We start from the raw sequence: 9,360 nt of genomic DNA on the forward strand, positions 1-9,360 counted from the left end.
TGGAAGGACTCCTGCAACTTTGTATTTTTTATGTGTGCACTACTTGGAACTTCTAACTGTGCATGGATGTCTTTCTGCCTCTTAATTATTTATACAGAGCTATACAGTCAGCGGGTCAGGTGTCTGATAAGACATACCGTATGTATAAACATGCAACAGACATCAGAGACAAAATCTAGAAACACCCTATGGACAACTCATTTTAAACAAACAATATCCATACCTGGGAACCTCTCAGGGTTGCTTACCTGGATCTGTCCCTTTTTGGGGGTGTGGCTTCTTAGTGGACAGGAAGTAGGCAGGGGAATCCCAGGAAGTAGACAGGGAAATCCCAGAAAGTAGGCAGGGAAATCCTAGGAAGCAGGCAGGGAAATCCCTTGGTGAGGAGTGGTTGTGACCAAATCCCTGCCAGGAGATTGAAGAAGCCTAGCAAGTACCTAAGTATTTTCAACATCCACGTCTATCCACGTTAACATAGCCGTGTTAACAGATTTGTTAAATCGGATAAATGCAGTATGTGAATGTTCAGCTTTTGTATAAATTAAGTATTCCCGGACATACTGTATGTTATATTGAAAAAGGGTCATTCTAGGATTTGCTGATCCATATAAGCATGAGTTAGTGGAGCTGGTCAATGTTTATGATATATAACTTATATAACTTTTCTGAGCCTTTGTTGCTGCTGAGAATAAACTATATTTAAATAACAAAACATAATTCTGTAAGTTAAACTGTATTATAATGGCATTTGGCTAATACAATGTTTTTTGCTTCATGTTTAAGAGGCAACATTATATGACATTTACAACTAGAGTCCATATGGCTCAAAATTTCAGATGGACAGTTTTGTTTTAGGGGTAGGGTTTGAGAGGCATTGCATGACCACGCTGTAGTAGTAGAAGAAGTGGTATGGCTGCTCCCACTCAGGAGAGACATGACTCCACAAGTGAAGAGGGCGTAGTGTGTGTGTGTATATATATATATATATGTATGTATGTATGTATGTGTCTACTGTAGTTCTAGAGTGTATTTTTCATTTATATATATGGTATATGTATATTTATATATAGTATGTATATATTTAGTATGTGTACAGTGTGCAAGTATGTGTTAGAGTTAGCGTGTTAGTATGTATATGTGTTAGTTATGGGAGAGGGTAGCACCCAGGCGGCACTAACCCCAGGTTTCCCTTGCTCTCATAAGGTGTGCTTATAAGAGGATGATAAGGTGCGGTGATAGGTAGAACACGGGAGGAGCAATAGATGGGACAATGGGATAGACATGGGCGGGTTGATGGGAGGGGCATAGAGACACAGGCTTCAAAGCCTGTACTGGGTACCAAGATTTCTGATGGTGGCTCTGATTACTTTTATAACAGTATGCAAAGGAACTGTCATAGAAACCAATTTTTTTCATGACTAATGTGACAAAGGCACAGATGGGTTATGACATTGTAGGACCGGAAGAATGCACAGTAACTGCGCGCACGTGAATGCAAACTCCAGAACCCTATGAATGTTTCTAAGATGTTACAAACCCAACACTGGAATTTTAACCGTAAGCCTTCTTGGTGCAGCCCTAGAATATGACAGCCATACCTCACAAGTAACCCATTTTTAGAACCTCAAAATGTGCATGGTGTACACATGTATCACCAGGGGAGGGCTAGCAGCCTAAGGCCTGGGGGGCAAGTCTAGTCAAGTGGCCCATTGCGCCACCAAAGCGGCTGCGAGCGACACTGAAAGCGGCCGTCGTGTGGCAGTCACTCCACCGGCGCCTAATGAAATTAAAGCGGCCGGCGTCCACGCACCGCGCCGCTCAATAGCTGTGCCTCAGCTCTTTATCCCACCCCTTTTAAGACGTGGGACGAAGAGCTGAGGAACGGCCATTGGGTCTGACTGCCGCACGACGCAAGGGCGTACCTAGAGTATTTGGCACCTGTGGCAGATCCTGTATGTGGCACCCCCCCACACACACTTTAAAACTGCATAGTTTCTATGGTTAGGAAGACATTGACGGTGGTACAGCATAATTTATCATTATATACTTAGGGATTACGCTGTACCACGGTCAATGTGTGCCTATACTTTGAGCCAGACACTGACAATACTGCAGTACAACCCCTATCACTATATACTAAGTCAAACATTGATGTGGTGTAGGCCTAACACTTCAGTGACCGGCTTAGTACATAGTAGGGATGCACCGAAATGAAAATTCTGCACCGATACTGAAAATTCAGCATTCATTTGGCCAAAACCAAAAAAAAAAACAACTTTTAAAATACTTTATTAAAAGTAACACACCAAAATTAGACAAAAAAAAAATCAATAACAATATTAATATATATATATATATATATAATTAACAGCAATCACAATCCTATCATGCCCAGGTTCTAGCATGTACTGGCTGACTTAGCATGATAGGCGTGTGATTGCTGTTTGCAATCATATATATCTATTAATAATGTTATTGAATTTTTCTGTCCAATTTTGGTATGTAATTTACTTTTAATAAAAGTGTTGTTAACACACCACAGTTGGACACAAAAAAAAAATTGATAACAGCAATCACACTCCTATCATGCCTAGACAGCCTCCCTATGCCATGCTATCCCCCCACACTTCCATGAAATCTCAAACCTTAATTCACAAACATTCACCATAAACTACACCATAACACCCATCACTCTCACACACTCACTAATATTTTCCTACCTTTCCTTTGGCACTGTCACTTTTCTTCCTCCTCTTCTGTGTCCCGTCCTTCCGGTACACTGAGAGCGGAAGACGGTGGGCGTGCCTCAGTGAGCGGCACTCCAGGCGGACCGCCCCCAGCCAGGTACGCTACCGGCACGGCGGCCAGTCGCTTAGTTTTTAACTTTGCGGCTGCCATGAATGTTCGTCTGCTGGCCAGCCCGCCCGCCGGCCCAGATTCGGGGCGGCAATTGCCCCCCTGCCCCAGCACGCCCCTGTGTATCACTGCTCCAATGGTCACACTAATGTTCTTAGAAACAGCAGAAAATGATTTATAAATAAGATATTTATATACCGGTATTTTTTTCTTAATACAATTTCATGGGACACACAACAGGTGACTCTTGGTAATAAAATGAGTCACCTTCTATGACACAGATTGAAAAACACCACCATGAAATCCATGGCAACTATTAGACTGTTTTCTGCATGATTAAACCTTTAAAAACCAGGTTGGCACCAACTGTTAAATATAATATATTGTCGTCGCACATTTTTGATGGCGAGATTACGTATCAATCCGCAATAGCAGGGACATACAGTAACAACATTCAAATCCACATCCTACCTCCTCGAACGGTAGTGAGTGACAAGAACTACAATTCCCAGAATGCAAGGGAAGCAAGCGGTATCACGAGACACGTGGCAGCCAATCACCGTTCACAGTGAGTGAACTTTTTGACGGCTCGCGTCAATTTATAGCACAGTTGCCGCAGACACGGCAGGTAGGAATTTGTCGGCCTATACGGTTAAGCACGGTTATATAGTTTATACGTGACACAACTACACGATAAAGAAGTGATGGGGGGGACGACTACAACCATTGCAGAGGATTTTCTGAAATTAAGCTATGCAATAATTTGATTTATTGATGTAAACAATGGGGTAGAGCGGTTACCTCAGGGAAGTGTGTGGGGTAATGCATTCTGAAAGTCATCAGTATAATAGTACTAGTAGTAGCTAGTACAACAGATTACAAAACCTAAATATAACACCCTCTAAATTAGGTGCACATCTTTGTTTCTTATAAAGATCAGTGTTGTCCCCTAAAGGTATATGACTAAAATCCTAAATACTACATTTTACAGTTGTATACACTAAATAAACTCACAAATAAAACAAGTGCCTGAAGACCGCTATATAATAAATATAAACGATAAATAACGATTACGCAATACACCTCCCTGTAGGTGTCAATGCTGACTCTTGCCTGAAGGTCACTGGAGGACAGGAGAGACCAATCAGGTGCTTTCTAGATCCTGCAGGGATCTCCAATTGCTTCCCCTGCTGGCTGATCGAAAGTGTTGCGATCAGCAGTGCAGATTCGAGGGAGAAACAAAGTTTCTCTTCCAAAAAATGGAAAATAAAAAAATAAGAGAAATAAAATATGAAATATATAAAAAAATTGATTTTACCCGTGACATTAGTGGCACCCAAAGGGATCTTGATCCGTACTGCACTGGGAACAGTGTAAACATTAAAAAGAAAAAAATGTTTGTGTAAGTTTAACATAAATTAGGAATTAACCATAAACTTTCTCACCCCAAAAAATCTATGTATGGTGTCATATATATATATATATATATATATATATATATATATATATATATATATATATATATATATATATATATATATATAGCAGGGCAGTCTGGAACCGAGTCCCTCTTTTTTTCTGCATTCCAGAATGGCATTGGTAATAAAGAACGCATTCAGGATACAAGTCAGGAATTGCAATACCCCCAGGACCCAGTATTTAGGAGCGCTACCTTATTTTGCTCTTGGATGTGGGAGAAGGCTGATTTCTGAGAAGGCACTGAAGACAGGTGTGCATGTGTGTCCATACTAAAAACAAATGTCACCCGGCATGTGTATCAAAGTAGATTTTTCACTCTACCAAAGTTTACATTTTATTGTCCAGTACTCATAATTAATATAATGGTGTTTACAGATTAATCGAAGTAAAAAAATATATGTACTAGAAATCCAACTTATAGCAACAGTCAATTTAAGGGGACAAGTTACTGTTTTAACACTATTAAAAGTATTTTCGAAATATTTGAACATGGATTCACATCATTTTTGACTTTTTATTATAGCCAATTAGAGGCAGGAAATGGATTCCATTTAAATCAGTGTGTTTCCTGCACATGCATATGGAGATTCCATCGTATGCATTAAAGTGTTTTTTGGTGTTGGGGTGCACTCCAAAGCCAAACACCGTAGTACTCTTGTAGCCTGTTGCAACATTGCTTTAGTAAAGAACTCCCCCACTAACACATTAACCTTGACTTTAAGCAGTCTAAGCTATGGGTTTTGTTAATAGACATCAGTTAGTTACCATGGACAACGAACGTTGTATTAATTGTGTCCAATAGTGACAAGCTCTAAGTTAAGGACCAAAGGTAGTGGAAGCGTTGGGGACAAACTGAAGGTAATCATACCATGAGCTGGCAGTTGTTTTGTGTAGTTTTATTTTGTAGTGTTAAGCTCTAGCTGGCCAACAACAATTGATGGCACCTTCAGCCAGTCAAATATTGGTGGAGGGAGATGAACATTGTAGTCCAAAACCATTGTCTAGGCCACATCTACCATTTGTTTCACTCCTTTTATAAGCACAGTAAACAAATATAGAAGATTGTGTTCCAACATCTGCAATGGCCTAGGTAATGGATTAGCTATTATTTAATCATATACTGTATATGCCAAAAATGTTCTTCATACAATACTTGGGACTGGGGACATATCTGCCCTTAAATTCATACTATATAGCTCTGTAACATTTACTACCTGAATAGTTTGCATTGTGTGTTATGGGCTTACTTATGAAAGGTCAACCACTTATGGAAATAAAGGACAACGTTAGCCCTGTGTTTCTCTATTATGCACGCTGGTCGTTAATTAAACACAATTATATCACTGTGCTGAAATGTTTCACTTCATCATTGTCTTAATGAAGAATTTTACCAAGTGATCCAGATCATAAAGTAATTTGAGGAACACAAATCACAGTCACAGCAAAAAGGTGAAGATATATTCACTTACTTCTGTTCACGAGCAATTTATAAAACAGGGACAGGAAGTAAATGTGGCCTAGTACACGAGGTGTGAGATGATCTGGTGCAAATGGCAGTGGTTCTGGAGCTCAGCCATGATGGTGGGCTATACGTCAATGACCTATCACACCTTAGGACTTAAACTCTTATTGTTCTATAGTTGGGTTAGAAGACATTTTATTTTGGCTGTACAGTAGGGAACAGGAGCTCAAAAGTAGAAGAATGGGGGTCCTCCAATGCCCTCATGTCTCACCACATTATTTGCGTTGATGTGCATTAACATGACAGACATGGTTTCCGGAGTGTCTGAAGATGGGAAGATTGCAGTGTGATGTCTTGTTGACAAATGGTGGTCATTAACTAGAACTTTAGTGAAAATTACAGGAAGATAACATTTTTACACCTTAAAAATAGATTATGGTTTATTCGGTTTCTCAAGGAGGATTCAACTGAATGTATTTGCTTCTGAGTCAAATAGGATCCTGCACTCTAAAAGTAATGTTTTTGTTAGTAGACCAAAAATGACAAGTTTTGTTTGTGTAAATACACATGTTGACTTCAGAAAACACCAGGGCTTCAAGTAGAGGACACACATCATTCTATTTTAAGTTCCTAGTGTACATCCAAAATAAATTGTGTATTTTCTATTAGGTCTCCTAACCCAACCTTAAAACAATGCCAGTTTGTTAAGTCCAACTGTGGGATAAACTAAGGACGTGCAGCCCACCACTCTGGCTGAGCTCCAGAACCACTGCTATCTGCCCCAGATCATCTCACACCTTACGTTAGGCCACATTTCCTTCCTGTCTCTTTTTAATAAATCGCCTTAAGACAGGGGAGAGTGAATACACATTCACCCTTTTGCCGTTAGAAGTGGCTGTGGTTCGTGTGTTGCTGACAATAATCACTTTATTACCGTCTGAACCACCTAGTAAAACGTCAGGTGGAACATTTTGCTCCTAGTAAATATCCTAAACGAGGCAACGTCCCCACTAAATGACAGACAGTAGCTCCTGGGTATATGTTTATTATTAGTATAATAATTATTATTCTAAGGGGATGTGTTCGATTTATTTCTTGTGTTTTTGTTGAGAGAATCTTTGTATGGAAGAACATTTCATATACAACTGAGCATTACTGGTCTGCATATATAGTGTATATATATATATATATATATATATATACACTATATATGCAGACCAGTAATGCTCAGTTGTATATGAAATGTTCTTCCATACAAAGATTCTAATATATATATATATATATATATATATATATATATATATATATATATATATATATATTACAAGTATTGTTTATTATGAAAACAAGGAGGTATGTTCTATACACTGTGAATTGAGTTGAAATATTTCAGCTTAGTGACTTAAGCTCTGACTCTGACATCCCCACTAAAGAAGAATGCATATTAAAGTACTCTGTAACAAGCACTCACATGAGGTAGAAGCTGCAGCTCTGCAGCTGCCTTACTTTTCTATACTCTCAAAGTTGCCAATCGGCGGCAGGAAAGTTCTCCCATTGATATCAATGATAACGCTTCTCATGCAGGTGCGTGGGGGCTTGAATGTACAGCAACAACATTATTTCACTGTAACGATGCAAGGCTGTATTTTAGCCACAAGGGGGAATTTTCCTGCAATTGCGTGAGGATGTTCTCAATGCATGTGTGTAAGAGAGATCCTCAGAATGCAGCTGGGCAGTAAATAACCGGTAGGTAACCAGTACCCTTGTAGAGCAAAAGTACTGGTACCTCGGAATAAAAAACCATCACTGCAACTTTAGGTAAGACTATATAAAAGGGTCCCACAATATAGATATGGACTTTTTAGATGGTTAGACTCTAGATGTTAGATGTTTCTAAGGGTGCTTTAGCAAGAAAGGAATTAACTGAGACTGATATCAATGCAGTATTAGGTAGTCCCAATATCTTTGTAGCCAACTAGTATATCTCATTAAACCCATGTGCAGTTCTATGTGACATGAATAATAACACAATTTCATATACCCAAGGCAGAGACAGTTTAATTCTTCAATGCATTATATACACAAAATAAGCATTTGTGTACAGAATCCTGAAGAAGCCTCTTGTGGGGTGAAATATATGTTTTACATGCTTTAGATGTAGCTTTGTTAATTTGGGGAGTATTAGACAATAAACAGGAATACCGTAGTGCATTGTTTTAGCTTAAAGTTAATAAAAAAATGTATTGCATATCAGAGGAACAAGTTATTTATGGGAATCCCCTCTGTTAGTTTTAACTACTTTGACCAGTTTATGCCTTTCATATTGTATCTACAGTTGTGAACAAGTTTGCATACCCTTGGAGATATGGTAATATATGTACCATTTTAAAGAAAATGTGTGAGCATGCAAAACACATTTCCTTTATTTCTGATGGGATTCATATTCAACTGTAGGTTATAACATAATGGCACAATCATTAAACAAAACATGGTAACTAAGAAAAAGATGAAATTACCCCTTTTCAAAAGTCTGCATACCCTTAGTTCTTAATACTATGTATTGCCCTTTAGCATCAATGACAGCGTGCAGTCTTTTGTAATAGTTGTCTATGAGGCCCCAAATTCTTGCAGGTGGTATAGCTGCCCATTCTTCATGGCAAAATGCCTCCAGGTCATGCAAAGTCTTTGGTCGTCTCGCATGAACCGCACGTTTGAGATCTCCCCAGAGCTGCTCCATGATATTAAGGTCAGGAGACTGTGATGGTCGCTCGAGAACCTTTACCTTTTTCTGCTGTAACCACTGGAGGCAGGGCCGTAGGAAGGGTGAGGCTAAAGAGGCACTCACCTCAGGTGCAGCTGCGAGGGGGCGCAGAGCCGCCCGTTTAGCAGCCTGCAGAGCTGGTTGGGGAGACCACAATCCCCCTCTAACCTTCCCAGCATTAGGGAGCGCAAGGTCTGTCACTTCAGACCTCAGTTTCTGTGCTCCCTAATCACTACGTGCCGGCAAATGATGCAGAGAGCCGGGATATGACATCATACCCGCGTTCTGCATCAATAGCCGGCGCATAGCGATGAGGGAGCACTAAAGCAGAGGTCTGAAATGACAGGCCTCACACTCCCATGAAAGGATATAGGTTGGAGGATATAGGATGGAGGATGAGAAAGGTAAGAGATGGGGAGAAAGGGGTGTAAGGGGAGTGTATGTGTATATATACAGCATATGTGTGTTTGTGAGCTTGTGTGTATATGGGCAGGTGTGTGAGAGCAGAACTTTGAGCACATTTCTATTATGATAACACGTCAGAGCTGCAGCATGGTTTCCCGTGTAATTTTCTTTCAGCTTTCAGGACAATGATACACATGTAGCCAGACTCCACACAGTTCAATTCCACATCTCAGACCTTCTTTACAATAAGTGTATTTGTAAGCAGTGTGTTTATGTATGTGCATATTGGTGTGTAATGTATGTGTATGTGTATATGCGTGTTAATGGGCAGGTGTGTGTTTAAAGGCAGCATGTATGGGTAGGTGTGTGTGTGTGTGTGTGGTCAGGTGTGTTTAAG

The sequence above is a fragment of the Sceloporus occidentalis genome, unplaced genomic scaffold, assembly GCF_023333645.1.
Source record: "Sceloporus occidentalis isolate IW3139 unplaced genomic scaffold, rSceOcc1.0.p SCAF_18, whole genome shotgun sequence".
Lineage (NCBI taxonomy): Eukaryota > Metazoa > Chordata > Lepidosauria > Squamata > Phrynosomatidae > Sceloporus > Sceloporus occidentalis.